We start from the raw sequence: 17,159 nt of genomic DNA, 5'->3' as shown, positions 1-17,159 counted from the left end.
TTTCTCTCTCCCTCGGCCGGCATGCGTGGTAGTGTCTTGGGTTTTGCTGGGGCCCGGGCCAGTCATCGGGTTTACTGGGCCATGGTGGCCAGAAGTCTGTGATACCGGGGGATCAGGTGTGGTTGCAGGGTTGCTTACTGGTCGGGAGGGTCCACGCCACGAGACCGGTCTCACAAGTCCAAAAAGCGTTAGAGGCACTCTCTTATGAAGGGAACTTCTGCAGTCCTACCTGTGATACTGCTAGGTGGTCACTACAACTTAACAGATCTGAGGTAAGCCTGACATGCACGAATAAAGGAGCCCTCATGGCTTCCATCACATCATCCATGTCCTCATCTCCTTCTGTTGGCTGTCCATCAAGGTCCAGTGATTCTTCAAGGTGACCGAACATCCTTGCCTCAGAGTTGTGGATGCTGAAATCTCCCTGAGCCCTCTCATGCTTATACATCCTTCATTGATCATCCTCAAATGATGGTTTTCTGACCAGCTTTGGACACCAAGGTCTCTCATGCTTACTTCCTTGAGGTGGGCATACATAGGGCAGGTGGAGTAAGCTCTAACCGAGGCCAAAGGAGATGGGACAAGGTACACCATGAAACTGGAGAGAGAAGAGGACCTGTGAGTCAAAACATGGCCGACCCCATCTGGTGTCCAGGTAGTGCTAGGGCACGTGGCTGGCTCTAGCACAGGAAACTACCACTGGGTGCCAGTAAAGAGGGGAGCTCCAGCAGGAGACGAAGTGGACTGTCCTTACCCATTCATCGAAGCAGGGGCAATGAGATGAGGCAGCAACAAAATGTGGAACTTGTACGCTGGAACCCTTGGAGCTTCTCAGAAGCTGCGATGGATTTTATACGCTTTCCACTTTGAGAATTTAGACAAAGGATAGAAGAACTTTACAACTGAAGGTAAGAGCTGCAGATTATGCAACTGTGAAGAGAGTCCATCCTGCATTTGCTATGAAGCTGCACTGCAAGTAGAGAAGAAATAAAACACGTTTTCGTTAATCACGGGCTTACACATTGTATGGACGCTTTTGAATTTTGTCTAAACACTGAGGGGCATCTTTATCAAACATTCCCGCAACGCTGCAAGCCACCTTGCTGCACTGCAAGAAAGGGACAGGGCAGGAATGCACGTATTAAACATTCTACGGTGCAGTCCCGCTCTGTGTCTGCGCTGGCACACAATCCGCTGCCGAGCGGCAATGCAGGCACCCGTGCACTGTGGTGCAAGGCTGCCTGCGTTGTAGGCAGGATTGTTTTTGTTCAGGAAGGGACACCACTGAGGCCTTTCCTGCTTTCTATGTGTGCTGCGGAATGCAACACACTTAGAGAGAGGAAATAACGAGGAGACATAGGCACATGTCTCCTTGTTACGCCTCCCCTTTGATGCATTCCCAGGTCTACCCTTAATGGTAAATCTGGGAATGCACCAAAATCCATGGGTGAGTGAGTGGGTTCACCCACACTCCACCCATGGAACATCTCCTTGGAGACAGAGTAACACAAGGCAGTGACTTGTCTTGTGTTACTCCATGTTGGAAGGCGTTCTCCGGGGGGGCTTCGGAATACGTTCCTGACCACCCGTTGACCCACCTCTCCCAGAGTTAGGCCGAGCAAGGGCGAGGAGGCCCTTCCTGGAAGGGTCTCGTACCTAGGATCGCACACACTGCGCTTGCACTCTCTGACAGAGGGACACCACACAGTAGTTCTTCGTAAGACAGTATACTTTATCGTAGATGTAAGGGACCGTTATGATCCGAAATGCAGGTACAGCGCCACAATCAGCGGCGATCTCGTGATGGGGGTATGGGGGTGGCGGGACAGTCTTTGAGTCAGTGTCTCTGCGGAGTATCCTGCGCACAGCTCTCAATCCTCGAGCTGGGGAGGGGATGTTGCTTCTCTCGGCAATCTCTGCCGAGTCCCTTGGAGGAGAGTGCCGCGAGTCACTCAGCAGGCACAGGTGGTTCGGAGTTTGGGGAGCCGCGACAGCGTCAGCAGGGCTCAGATGGTTCAGAGTTCGGGGAGCCGCGACAGCGCCCGCAGGGCTCAGATGGTTCAGAGTTCGGAGAGCCGCGACAGCGTCAGCAGGGCTCAGATGGTTCAGAGTTTGGGGAGCCGCGACAGCGTCAGCAGGACTCAGATGGTTCAGAGTTCAGGGAGCCGCGACAGCGTCAGCAGGGCTCAGATGGTTCAGAGTTCGGGGAGCCGCGACAGCGTCAGCAGGGCTCAGATGGTTCAGAGTTCGGGTAGCGTTCTTCGGTTCGGGGAGCGATCGAGCCGCGACCAGGTCAGCAGGCTCTCGTCAGTCCAGGTCTTCTCTGCCTCCCGTCCCTTCAGCACCCCTTGTTATACTCCCCCTCCTCTTTGAAGTCCGGAGTCCTCGCCGAGAGGGGTCTTGGTGCCTGGGGGCGGTGTGTCGGGACTTCCTGACGCTCGGCCCTTTGATCTGTTCAGGTGGGTCCGGGAGGGACTCCAGACACCCAGCAGGCGAGGCGCCCGCTCACCGGGGGCCTGGTGGCCGATCGAAACCTTCCTTGGGGAAGAGACCAGAGGTGTGACAGGGACGGCGCCTCCCGGTCTGGGGGGTTTCTCTCTCCCTCGGCCGGGCATGCGTGTTGGGGTCTGGCCGGCCATCGGGATGTTGGGCCATGGTGGCCGGAAGTCTGTGACATCGGGGATCGGTGCGGTTGCAGGGTGGCTTGCTGGTCGGGAGGGCCCACGCCACGAGGCCGGTCTCACACTCCATATTAACCAAGCCACTCAGGGCCATGCAAGGCGGCCTTGCATGGCATGGTAAATATCATTCAAGGTTTTGTGTCGCCCTTGTGCCCCATTGCATTGCACAAGGGCGACACAAAACCATGATGAATACGTCCCATAGAATGTAACTATATTAAGTTGCACAGCAACATTTCTGCAAGCAGTTTTTAGGCAACTTGCTCAGCAAAATGTTGAAATAGACCACTCAAATTATGTGTATATTAACATCATCAGTGGGATATTTTGTCAAGATCTTTGTTTCTTTTTTGATGTGTGTTAATAGTCTTACAATCAGATCTTTCGCCATCGTGCGCGTTGCTGGACAGCTTTTATTAGCATTTGGTATACTGGTGGACATACCTTTTTTAAAATTGCGCCGTCTGTAATTGCGCTGCTGTTATTCTCTATTCACCTAGCGTTTGTTTGGGGCAGCAAGCAGGGGCATAGTTTAGGCTTACCTGCACCATAATCTGTGTCCTCACTCGCATTTAGCGGGATTTTAGTTAGTGGGGTCGGGGTGTTCCCTCTGCCATCTTGGGTGGGTGCTGACGCTGGGCCACTTGTAAGCGCCATCTTGGTAGGGGATAGAGGCTCTAGCAGCTGGAAGTCCGTGCATTGGAGGGCTTATTTAAACGGCTCTGTAAACGCACTCTGCAGATCTTTCGCCATCGTGCGCGTTGCTGGACAGCTTTTATTAGCATTTGGTATACTGGTGGACATACCTTTTTTAAAATTGCGCCGTATGTAATTGCGCTGCTGTTATTCTCTATTCACCTAGCGTTTGTTTGGGGCAGCAAGCAGGGGCATAGTTTAGGCTTACCTGCACCATAATCTGTGTCCTCACTCGCATTTAGCGGGATTTTAGTTAGTGGGGTCGGGGTGTTCCCTCTGCCATCTTGGGTGGGTGCTGACGCTGGGCCACTTGTAAGCGCCATCTTGGTAGGGGATAGAGGCTCTAGCAGCTGGAAGTCCGTGCATTGGAGGGCTTATTTAAACGGCTCTGTAAACGCACTCTGCAGATCTTTCGCCATCGTGCGCGTTGCTGGACAGCTTTTATTAGCATTTGGTATACTGGTGGACATACCTTTTTTAAAATTGCGCCGTATGTAATTGCGCTGCTGTTATTCTCTATTCACCTAGCGTTTGTTTGGGGCAGCAAGCAGGGGCATAGTTTAGGCTTACCTGCACCATAATCTGTGTCCTCACTCGCATTTAGCGGGATTTTAGTTAGTGGGGTCGGGGTGTTCCCTCTGCCATCTTGGGTGGGTGCTGACGCTGGGCCACTTGTAAGCGCCATCTTGGTAGGGGATAGAGGCTCTAGCAGCCGGAAGTCCGTGCGGCGTTATACCTTAAATAGGGATGGGTGAACAGGCGCGCAGCGGATGCGCGCAGCGGTCGCGCCGTAGACGCGCCGGAGGCGCGCCAGAGGTAAGCCCGTTTGCGCCTGTTCGCGTCCCGGGCGCTCCCGGCGCGCACGTCGCCACTCACTTGGTAGATAATTACGAGGACTGTAATAAGGATTCGTATTGTATGGGGGACGTAGCTCAACATCGGCTACGGTTATCATCTCGCAGGAGTCTGTCCTGTGGTTTACTAAATGTTCGTTCCCTCGTTAAGCACCATGCTGAGATAGCACTCTTAATAGAATCCCTACATTTGGATATATTGTTTGTTACTGAAACATGGACCACGGTGGACTGTGGCCTGGAACTCGGTTGGGCTTGCCCACCAGGCTATCTTATAAGACACACTCCTCGAGCCTCCGGCAGGGGGGGTGGAATAGGCTTTATTTTTAAAGAATCTATCTCCCTTGTGGAATTGGCAGTTAAAGAAGTGCCAGGGTTTGAGCTCATGGGCTTTTCTATCATGATTCAGGGCGGCACTCTGTTTGCAGGGTTGCTATGCTACAGACCCCCCTCCTCGACCATATCTTCCCTTCAGTCATTGGTTGATCTGATTTACGATCTTTCAAACTCCCATGCTAAATTTTTAGTATTGGGAGATTTCAACCTCTGGCCTTTTGGCCCTCAAGATCAGGCATATAGAGAACTTTGTCAAGCGTGTAGTAACATTCAACTTATACAGCTGGTTTCATTACCCACTCATGTTAAGGGGCACACGCTAGACCTGGTCTTCGCCGAGAGGGAATTGGTCGTAGTGAGGGAGGTCTTGGAGCAGTGTTGGACCGATCATTCATTGATTATTATGTCCATTGTTCTGCCCGCCCTGTTAAAACCAAACAATCCAAGTGTCCTCAAATCTAATCGTCAATGGGCCCGCCTTTTAAGGGAGCCGGTTCGTCCTATTCTTCTGCCTAAGGGCTTTTTGGTGGGGGATTGTGTGGATAAGAGCTACTCTGCCCTCTGTCAGCAGATTTTGACATCTCTTGACGAGCTGGCCCCTTTACGGAGGGTGAGGGATAGACCTAGAGGTGCTAATGCCTGGTATAATGATGATTTGAGACAGCATAAGATTCGCTGTAAACAGGCTGAGCGTACTTGAAGGAGGGGATATAAGGAATTGGATAGGGTAGCATACAAAGGAGCCTTGCAGGTATATAAGACCCAGCTAAGAAGTGCGAAAGCAAAGTTCTTAGAAGATACCTTGGGGAAGGCCACTAATAAATCACAGACCCTATTCAAACTGGTTAACACCTTATCCAATCCATCCTGTACAGTTCCTGCCATCCCGGCTTCTCAGGATCTGTGTGATTCTTTGGCCCTTGCATTTGAGGAGAAAATTAGAAACATTTTGAAAGGACTTTCAGTGCCTGGACAGTTGGCATCGTCGCTACCTTTCTCCCTGGAATCCCCTGGATCCTCGGCGTCGGTAGGGGATAATAACAAGGTAGATTCTCCTTGCATGCCTTGTTTCCCTATTTTTTCGCTAGAGGAATTTGGCGTTCTGGCCAATGGAGTATCCTCAGGGTCACCTCTTGACCCAATGCCTCATAAGATCTGGAAGGCATTTCAAGACGAGCTGTTTCCTCCACTCTATTCTATCTGCTGTCAGTCATTGATGACAGCAACAGTCCCAGATAGTTGGAAGTTGGCAATAGTTACTCCATTACTAAAAAAGGCCTCTTTAGATCCCTCATGCTCAGCTAACTATAGACCCATCTCGCTTCTACCATTCGCGATAAAAATCCTTGAGAGATGGGTCACGAGAGCCTTGTCCAACTTCCTGGAAACGAACTCCTGTCTGGATGTAGCCCAATTTGGCTTTAGACCGGCCCACGGTACTGAAACTGCATTAGTTACAGTATTAGACGATCTGCGAACGCGTGTCGACAGGGGCAAGTCAGCTTTTTTGGTGTTGCTCGACATGTCGGCCGCGTTCGACACTGTTGACCATGAGGTTCTCTTGAATCGTCTCCAAAACGTGGGAGTGACCGATCTGGCTTTAAAATGGCTAATGTCCTATCTCAGTAACAGAAAGCAAGCAGTGGCGTTACCTCCATTTCGCTCAGCTACGCGACAGGTAAACCAGGGTGTCCCTCAAGGGTCGGCGGTTATTCTGATCTTGTTTAATCTATATCTCCGACCCCTGATAAAATTAATCAAGTCATTCGGCATATCAGTCATCAATTATGCCGATGACACTCAGTTGATTTTCTCATTTGAGGGGTAGTGAGACTGTCTCGAAGGACACTTTCCATCGTTGCATGTCGGCCACTGCAGAGTGGTTGCGAGCTAATGCACTTCAATTTAATGGGTCAAAAACGGAAGTTCTTTATTGCTCCTCTGATCGCTCTCCGCGCGTATTACCGGATGATTTTTGGCCAAATTCTACCCCGGGTTCTGTGGAAGCCGCTAAATCGGCTCGCAACTTGGGAGTGTTGTTCGAACCTGGCCTACAGCTGGATGCTTCAGTAAATAGGACCGCAGTGACTTGTATGTGCCTGCTTCGTGCTATGCGCAAAATTTTGCCATTGCTTCCACCAGGTGCAAGAGCAGAGGTAGTGCGTAGTACCATCCTCAGTAGGTTAGACTACTGCAACGCACTACTTCTAGGAGCTCCTAAAACTCTGATCCTTAAACTGCAGAGGATTCAGAACATGGCTGCGAAACTGGCTTTGTCGCGACCACGCTCTGCTTCCTCTTCAGCGGCTTTAGCTGATCTACATTGGCTGCCAGTGCAGCAGAGGATTGCTTTCAAGGCACTATGCCTTGTATTTAGAGCGCTGCATGGATTGGGGCCAATCCCTCTTCAGCATCTCTTCTCATGGTATCAAACTGCCCGACCTTTGAGATCGTCATCGGCGTTTCTGGTGAGGATTCCTAGGATCACTAGAGTAAGGATGGGCGGCCGTGCTTTTAGCTATACGGCCGCCACATTGTGGAATTCTCTACCTCTGATACTGAGGAGTAGCCAACATCTGCTTTCCTTTAAAAAGGATCTTAAGACCTTCCTGTTTCCAAGCGCAATGTAAACATCTCTGATGGTTTGATAGGATCTCAGCGCCAGGATACCCTTTGGGTGACAGCAGCGCTTAACAAGAAATAAATACATACATACATACATACATACAATAGTTTTGATTAATGTATGCAATAAAGTGTTTATTCATTCATTCATTCAATGTCTGGAAATGGTTTCTGAAGAATACTCACACGCTCCACTCCCAAAGGAGCCTGACACTTAGAATGGGAGGAATGTCAAAGAAAAGGGCTGCTAAAAAGATGCATTGACCCTCACCAGCCGCTTCCTCTTCTGTTACTCACTGACTTGCTTGTCTTTCTACAGTGCTCCACTGCCTTTTGGCTATGTTTATGCTATAGAAATGACATAGACCTACTTACACATATGCATGCACACTTCTGCATCCTCTAGATACATCTAGAAAACACGAAGCTCCGTTTTTCACAGGAATGTGCTGCCCCCGAACGAGTCCCCATGATGCCACACGCTCACCCAGGAGGAACAGGAACTTAGCTAAGGAGGAGACCGAACTTGTAGTTCACTCTGCAGTGGATTTCTGCAGAGAGCTTCATGCGCTGCTGCCACACCCACAGTGGAGCAGAGAACATGGCATACTCCAACAATGCATTGCGGGTGGAAGTATACACCATGAGGGATCTGAAAAAGAGATGACAGGACAAGAGGATGGGGTGAAAGAGAAGATTTTAGGTGGCAAAGACTCTTCCCGGAGGTGGTCCTGTACCCCGCTTCCGTCTCATGCACATCAATGAACCTCTCCACCATACACCTCACCTGCTGTATGGCTTGTTCCAGGGGATCCTAATGTCAGGCCAGCGAAAAACTAAAAACATTTCAAATAGATTATAACTCTTTACTCGTGCCACACTGCTCTCAGGCAGCCAACATGACCCAATCCAGTGCTTAATTTGTAAAAAAAATAAGTGCCAGGGACCTGGTCAGGAGGCCACTGCAGCTTGCACCAGACATTGCCCCTGCCGGCGCTGCCAATGACAGTACCAAAACAACTACCAACCACCACACTCCTACAAGTGTGACAATACCGCCTATTCCAGGCCCCGAAGCCATAAGAATGTCTTGGCCAGCAGGTAATAGTCATTTTCAATATATTTTGAACTAATAAACAACTGTTTTTGTGCTCATCTCCAAATTAGGGAGACAACGCCACCATGTGGCAGATTGTCTCATACGCCGGTGTTAACAATTAAGTGCCGGCACCAACAACCAGAAACCACAAGCTCAAATTAAGCACTGTCACCATCGCAGATAGGCACGTGCTCCACAGATGTCACTCACACACAGCTTCTCATCAGAGTGGAGTTAGGGGTGGTGAGGGTGAAGAAAGGGGTTTGGAATTAAATCATTGAGGATGCCCCTATTAGTGGAGATCTTACAGGAAGAGTATTTTGCTAACTCTGGCTGAGCTGAGAGTGATAGCTGTGAGGTAGGGGAGACTGACATTGATTACCCTTGCGAGATGCCGTGGATGAGCTAGGCCCTTCATCAGGGGATATCTCCTATAGCTTGATAATCTCTTACTCGTTGAGGTACTAATAGCTCATTTTAAGCGACGCGGTGCTCCTATTAGGTGCCTTTTAACTGGACCCTGTACATAACCGGCACCCGATTATACACAAGGTCCAGTTAAAAGGTACCTAACAGGAGCACCGTGTCGCTTGAAATGAGCTATTAGTATTTGCACATCAAGGCGTAAGAGATTATCAAGCGATAAGAGATAGCCCCTGATGAAAGGCCTAGCTCAAAATGCATTGAGCTTACTTACAAGGAATGCCTCATGGACATCATATCATGAAGATGTAATGTGAATATAACAATACAGATGAATGAAGATCTAAATAAAGTAAAATAAAAAATAAGCAAGCAAAAAAACAACATTCAGATTGAATGGATTAATGTTTCATTTATTTAAACACCACTAAGAGAGTGCAGATTGGGGACGTTTTCGCCTTCCTAGGAAAAAGCATCACACATACATATACACGTCTTGAGCCCAGGAGACGATACCCACCAGCACCCACTAACTAGTATACTTGATGAACTGATGATGCATACTCAGAGAGTGCGATATACTTTCATCTTTGGATGCCGTGGATGGGCCACACTATAGAGATGATATCTTGAAACTAGGTGGGCTTGGTATTATCTACACATAGAGAAAGTGTGTTTAAGGCTTGTCTGCGCCCCTTGCTGTACACAGCGCTCCACTATCATTCCTCTGCGCCCCTTGATGTACACCGCCCTCCACTGTCATTTCTCTGCGCCCCTTGCTGTACACCGCCCTCCACTGTCATTTCTCTGCGTCCCTTGCTGTACACCGCCCTCCACTATCATTTCTCTGCGCCCCTTGCTGTACACCGCCCTCCACTGTCATTTCTCTGCGCCCCTTGCTGTACACCGCCCTCCACTGTCATTTCTCTGCGCCCCTTGCTGTACACCGCCCTCCACTATCATTTCTCTGCGCCCCTTGCTGTACACCGCCCTCCACTATCATTTCTCTGCGTCCCTTGCTGTACACCGCCCTCCACTATCATTTCTCTGCGTCCCTTGCTGTACACAGCGCTCCACTATCATTTCTCTGCGCCCCTTGCTGTACACAGCGCTCCACTATCATTTCTCTGCGCCCCTGGCTGTACACCACGCTCCACTATCATTCCTCTGCGCCCCTTGCTGTACACAGCGCTCCACTATCATTTCTCTGCGTCCCTTGTTGTACACAGCCCTCCACTATCATTCCTCTGCGCCCCTTGCTGTACACAGCGCTCCACTATCATTTTTCCGCACACCTTGCTGTACACAGCGCTCCACTATCATTTCTCTACTTCCCTTGCTGTACGCTGCACTCCATTATCATTTCTCTGCGCCCCTTGCTGTACACTGCGCTCCACTATCATTTATCCCACCCCTTGCTGTACACTGCACTCCACTATCATTTATCTCACCCTTGCTGTACACTGCGCTCCACTATCATTTATCTCACCCTTGCTCTACACAGCGCCCCACTATCATTTATCCCACCCCTTGCTGTACACTGCACTCCACTATCATTTATCTCACCCTTGCTGTACACTGCGCTCCACTATCATTTATCTCACCCTTGCTGTACACAGCGCCCCACTATCATTTATCTCACCGCTTGCTGTACACAGCGCTCCACTATCTCTTGTGCCAGAGTCCTGCCTAACAAGAACTGTAAGTAATATTGACATATATCAATATATATGCCTGTTAGAAGGCGACCTCAGAGGAGCCCGGAGGGGGCCCTGACTATCCTGAGACCAACTCTCGAGGTATCGTAGCCGGGCACTGGCGGGAGACTCCTCAGGGGAGGAATCTCGTATCTAGGATCGTACACTCGGCACCACACGACAAAGAGACGCCACACCGTGAGTTCTTAAGAACAAATCTTTATCAACTCGGAGTCGTAGGATCTTTATGATCAGCAAGGCAAATATATACAAGTAGAGCACGGGCTCACAGAGTCTCGGGGGGGTAGGAGGTAGCGGGACAGTCTTTGGGGATATGGATCAAATGCAGGGGCGTACCTGGCGCACAGCTCACAATCCTCGAGCTGGGGGATACGCTTGTCGTCGTCGGGGTCCGGCGGGACCAGGAGAGTCTGTGGGAGCCGCGAGTCACTCAGCAGGGCTCAAGCACAAGTTTGGAGGTCTTACGATCTTTCGGGGAGCCGCGAGTCACTCAGCAGGGCTCAAGCACAAGTACGGAGGTCTTACGATCTTCAGGGAGCAGCGAGTCACTCAGCAGGGCTCAAGCACAAGTTCGGAGGTCTTACGATCTTCAGGGAGCCGCGAGTCACTCAGCAGGGCTCAAGCACAAGTTCGGAGGTCTTACGATCTTCAGGGAGCCGCGAGTCACTCAGCAGGGCTCAGGTGTTTCCAAAGGCGAATCTGCCGGATAGTCCCAGAGCACCCCTTGTTATAGGTCGACTCCTCTTTGATGTACGGAGTCTGTGCAGGCAGGGGTCTTGTCACCTGGGGGTCGCTTGTCGGGGTTTCCTGCCATTGTCTTTTGATCCTTTCAGGGCCGGGTCGGGAGGAGTCCCAGACACCCAGCAGGCGTGGAGCCAGCCCTCGGGGAGGCCGGAGGGCCGATCGAAACCCACCTTCCCAGGGGAGCTCAGAGGTGCGATGGAAACTGATCCTCCCTCTCTCATCCCAATGGGAGCGCGATGTCCTCCAGCCGGAGTGGCGCCTCTAGGCCAGGGTCGCGCTGGGGCTGGGCGGCCATCATGGTGCATGAAGTGGGCACGCGGGCCCGGTGTGGCCGAAAGGAGGAAGGCCACGGACGGGGAAGTCCGGGTCGGGTGTGTGTGTGTTCTGGTGGGAAGGATCGGCTAGGCCTTGTGCTCGGGGGCTGCATGAGGTGCATGGGTCAGGATATGTGGTGCGGGGACAGGGATGGCCATGCCACGAGGCCGGGTCTAACACGCGTCCCCCCCAGCTGAAAGCCGGAGAGAACTACCCATCTTCTTGGGGGTTCTCTTCGCTGAGGCGGAAGAACCGGGAGAGGACATCGGCGTTGGCGTGGTCAGTACCAGGGCGATGTTCCACGGTGAAATCCATCCCCTGGAGGGAGATTGACCACCGCAGTAGTTTGGGGTTTTCTCCTCGCATCTGCATGAGCCATCGCAAGGGGCGATGGTCGGTTTGGACTTTGAAATGGGTGCCGAACAGATAGGGGCGTAACTTCTTGAGGGCCCAGACTACGGCAAACGCCTCGCGCTCGATGGTGCTCCATCTCTGTTCTCTGGGCAACAGCCTTCGGCTGAGGAAGGCTACGGGCTGGTCTAGGCCTTGGTCATTCACCTGGGACAGGACGGCCCCAATTCCATGCTCGGAGGCGTCCGTTTGTACCACAAACTCCTTGGAGTAGTCGGGGGCCTGGAGGACGGGGGCAGTGCACATGGCCGCTTTCAGGGCATCGAACGCCTCTTGGCAGGCAGAGGTCCACTGCACTTTCTTGGGTTGTTTCTTGGACGTGAGTTCCGTGAGGGGACCGACCAGGCTGCTGTACCCACGGATGAATCTCCGGTAGTAGCCCGTGAGGCCCAGAAAGGCTCGGACCTCCGTTTGGGTAGTGGGTGGTTCCCAGGCTAGGATGGCGTCGATCTTGGGCTGTAGAGGGGCGACCTGGCCGCTTCCGACCTGGTGCCCCAGGTAGACTACCGAACCTTGCCCAATCTGGCACTTGCTGGCTTTCACGGTGAGGCCTGCCTGGCGCAGGGCGGTTAGCACCCTCCAGAGGTGCTGGAGGTGCTCACTCCATTCGGAACTGAAAACTGCGATATCGTCTAGATAGGCAGCGCTGAACTTTTCCAGCCCGGCCAGGACTCTATTTACCAGTCGCTGAAAGGTGGCCGGGGCATTTTTCATCCCAAAGGGCATCACGTGAAAGCGATAGTGCCCATCCGGGGTGGAGAAGGCGGACCGCTCCTTGGCTCCTTCTGTGAGCGCAATTTGCCAATAGCCACAGGTGAGATCGAATGTCCTGAGGAACCGAGCAGCCCCGAGTCGGTCAATGAGCTCGTCGGCTCGGGGAATGGGGTGGGCATCGGCTCGGGTGACTTCATTGAGTCCCCGGTAGTCCACGCAGAAGCGGAGTTCTGGGGCGACACCGGGGGCAGCTGCTTTCGGGACCAGGACCACGGGGCTGGCCCAGGGACTGTCTGAGGGTTCGATTACTCCCAAGGTCAACATCTTCGAGACCTCGGCTTGAATGCAGGACCGGACCCGATCAGGGACTCGGTAGGCTCGGTGTTTCACTGGTGGGCTGTCTCCGGTGTCCACGTCATGGACACACCAGTCGGTGACTTGGGGGACCAGAGAGAATAGGTCGGAAAACTGCCCTAGGAGCTGGCGGCAATCCTCACGGTGCTGGGAAGTGAGGGATGGGGAGAGGTTCACTCCCTCTACGGAGCCATCCTTCTCTTTGGTACACAGGAGATCAGGGAGGGGATCCGACTCCTCTTCGGCCCCGTCATCGGTGGCCAGCAGGAGGCTCAGTTCCATCCGCACATAGTGAGGCTTGAGGCGGTTCACGTGAAGGACCCGGAGGGGGTCCCGTGGTGACTGGACGTCCACCAAGTACGTGACCTGGCTCTTCCGCTCAATCACTTTGAAGGGCCCGGTCCATTTATCCTGGAGGACGCAAGGTTTCACGGGGGCCATGACCCATACCTGCTGGCCCGGCTGGAACTCGACCAGAGTGGCATTCTGGTCGTACCAGCGCTTCATCTCTTCCTGGCTCGCCTCCAGGTTGGCCTCGGCCAGCTCTCGGAACTTCCTAGTCTGGTTTCGGAGGGTCAGGACGTATCGGAACACATCTCGGGGGGGGCCTCGGGGCGCCGCCTCCCACCCTTCCTTGACCAGGCTGAGGGGCCCCCGGACGGGGTGCCCGTAGAGTAACTCAAAGGGGCTGAACCCCAAGGATTTCTGGGGGACTTCCCGGTAGGCGAACAGGAGGCAGGGGAGCAGGACGTCCCACTTACGCCGGAGGGGCTCTTCCAGGCCCGCGATCATCCCCTTCAGAGTCCGGTTAAACCGCTCTACCAGGCCATTTCCTTGGGGGTGGTACGGGGTGGTGAACTTATAGGACACTCCACATTGTTGCCACAGGGACGTCATGTATTTGGAGATGAAGTTCGTACCGCGATCGCTCACGACCTCGCGTGGAAAACCCATACGGGAAAAGATTCCCATCAACGCCCGGCCCACCACGGGGGCTGTGACGGTGCGCAGGGGTATGGCCTCAGGGTATCGGGTGGCATGATCCACCAGGACGAGGATAAAGCGGTGACCTTGGGAGGTTGGAGGGTCCAGGGGCCCCACGATGTCGATCCTGACCCGTTCAAAAGGGGTACTGACGACAGGGAAGGGTTGGAGGGGAGCCTTGCGCTTTCCTCCGCTCTTCCCACTAGCCTGGCACGTGGGACAGGACTTGCAGTGGGCTTCTACATCCGCTTTAATTCTGGGCCAGTAGAAGTGAGTCACGAGGCGACTGTAGGTTTTGTCCTGGCCCAAGTGGCCGGCGAGGGGGACGTCGTGGGCCAAGCCCAGGAGGAGGTCTCGGAAGCGTAGGGGTCCCACCAGCACCCGGGCGGAGCCTAGCTCCACCGACTTCTGCTTGCTGTACAAAAGGTCATTTTCCCAATACACCCGGTGCGTTCCAGTTTGGTCGCCCGCGGCCTGGGCCTCTGCTTGTTGCCGGGGCCCGACCAGGGAAGGACAGGTAGCTTGCTCCCGGCAGAACTCCTCTCGGGAGGGGCCCCCCTCGTGGCGCCACTGGGCCAACTCGGGCAGATCGCCTAACTCGGTGACCTGTGCGGAGTCGGAAGGTGGGGGTTCGTCGCTGGCGACCGACCCTCCTTGTGGGGGGATGTGGGGACCCTCGGCGGGGACCATCCTGTCTTCTGTGGTCGGGGCGTCTTCGACTTCCCCAAGGGGGGTCAGTCGGGCTACCATAGATCGGGTGGTGGCACACACCCACTCAGGGAGACCCATCATCCCTAGGTGGGTCTTGCGCTCGACTTGTTTCCAGGGGGAACTTTCCAGGTCGTTCCCCAGGAGACAGTCGACTGGCTGGGAGGTTCTCACTGCGACTTTCAGTTTACCGACCACCCCTCCCCTTTCAAAAGGCACCAGGGCTACCTTACACAGACTTTCCGTATTGTCAGCGGAAATTACCGGGCAAAAGACGTTGGGGAGGACCTGGTCTTCGTTGACTAAATGACTGAGGACACCGGTGATGGTGGCCCCGGTGTCACGAAGGGCCTCTACTTGGTGGCCATTGATCGTTACGAGCTGCCCATATTTCTTCGTGTTGGAGGGCAGGAGGCTTCCAGGGACCATTTCTCTATCTCCTAATGATACTAGGGCCATGGCGGCGGGTTCCCACTCGACGGTCTCCTCAACCTCCTCCCCCAGTGCTACATTGGCTATCTGTCTAGCGGGGGGTGCTGTCGGGGTGATGTGTGGGGCCATGGGGCATTCAGGGTCGTTGGCGTAATGCCCGGGCTTCTGACAACGGAAACAAGTGACGGTCACCCGGTGCCCCCGTCTCATGGGTGGGCCGGATACAGCTGGTGGGGGCGCCGGGAAAGGCGGAGGTTGGGTTTTCGGGGGACTGGACTGGGACTCTCTCTGCCCTCCCTGGTTCCCCCCCCCTCTCTGGCGGGGTGGTGCCTGACTGGCTCAGCCAGCCCTCGGGGAGGCCGGAGGGCCGATCGAAACCCACCTTCCCAGGGGAGCTCAGAGGTGCGATGGAAACTGCTTCTCCCTCTCTCATCCCAATGGGAGCGCGATCCTCCAGCCGGAGTGGCGCCTCTAGGCCAGGGTCGCGCTGGGGCCGGGCGGCCATCATGGTGCATGAAGTGGGCACGCGGGCCCGGTGTGGCCGAAAGGAGGAAGGCCACGGACGGGGAAGTCCGGGTCGGGTGTGTGTGTGTTCTGGTGGGAAGGATCGGCTAGGCCGTGTGCTCGGGGGCTGCATGAGGGGCATGGGTCAGGATATGTGGTGCGGGGACAGGGATGGCCATGCCACGAGGCCGGGTCTAACAATGCCAATGTACAGTACTAAAATGATGTTTTATATTGTATGGTTTTAATTACCTATTAATAAATATTACTTGTACTGTTGAAGGTAGAGAGTGCAGCTTAATCACTGCCTTCTTACACCAGAGGAACTAGGGGCCCGAGGAGATGGAAGTGAAGCGAGCTTTTGTCTCATGCAGCCTCGATTGCCATTGCCTTGTACTGTGGAAGTTATCAAAACTCTCACTGTAAGCACTCAACATGATGTCTAGAATATAGTAAAAAGAACAATTGATGGACAGAATGCAGAACAATATCATACATTCACCATAGTACAGTGATCTGGGCCTAAATCCATCGTTTTTTTGCTCACCATGCCATTCCAGTTTGGACCCAGCCATATGCAAATCACTCTTGACCCTGCGTCCATCAATTGTGTCTTTTGCTTTCTCGCCCTAAGTGTGCCAGGTATGCCCAGATGTGGGTCCTGGGCTCACTGTGCCACTGGATTCAAGCTATACTGGCTGATGAGGGGCGAAACCCCAAAACCGGTCCTAGGATGCTTGTTTCCGGTCCAGGGAGGACCTGGCTTGGCAGTTCGGGCTGGACTGTTCCCATGAGGCACAGGGTCAGACTGATTTGCATATGGCCAGGTCTAAACTGGGGTGGCATGGTGAGCAAAAGAATGATGGATTTAACCCAGATCGCTTGACTGGGGGTGAATGTTTTGATTTGTTCTGCATTCCGTCCATCAGTTGTGTGTCTTTTGTCTATAATATAGGACATTAGTACAATTGGAGGGACCCAGGGCCGGACTGGGAACAGACACCGGCCCTGGCAAACTGCTCGGTTTCCCCATCCCCCCCCCCCAGGGGGTAGGGCAGAGGCAGTTGCAGCTGAGCTGTTTGCTAGGTCTGATTTGGGCCGCTTTTGTTACAGGGGGCCGATATTGCAGTCCCGTTAACAAAAATGACCCCCCCCCCAGCAGCCTAAAACCGACCCCCTCCCTGCCAGCACACCGGGGAAACGCCGGGTGCCCGCTACAGTCAGTCCGGCCCTGGAGGGACTTTTCATTATTTACTATCGATTCATTCTGTCGTATGTTATGTTAATGTTACGTTAACATTTTATAAAGCGCCTGGTTACTCCAACAGAGTGTCCCTGCACTAGGAATTAACCTTGCCATTCATCGTAGATTTAGCCGCACGCTAACCATTAACATTCTCTGGTTGTGGATTGCTTGAAAAATCATGTTTTTAAATCTTCATGAAATCACATTTCAGAGGGCTGCATCCTGAAGTCTAAGAGGAGAAGATTCCACATTTTTGCTGCCAGCAGTCAGAAAGATTTGCCACCTAAGCGAGCCCTTCAAACTTTAGCAATCATC

This window comes from Triturus cristatus, chromosome 6, assembly GCF_964204655.1.
Source record: "Triturus cristatus chromosome 6, aTriCri1.1, whole genome shotgun sequence".
In the NCBI taxonomy this organism is placed as follows: domain Eukaryota; kingdom Metazoa; phylum Chordata; class Amphibia; order Caudata; family Salamandridae; genus Triturus; species Triturus cristatus.
The sequence above is the reverse complement of the archived record's forward strand: the minus strand, read 5'-3'. Positions refer to the sequence as shown.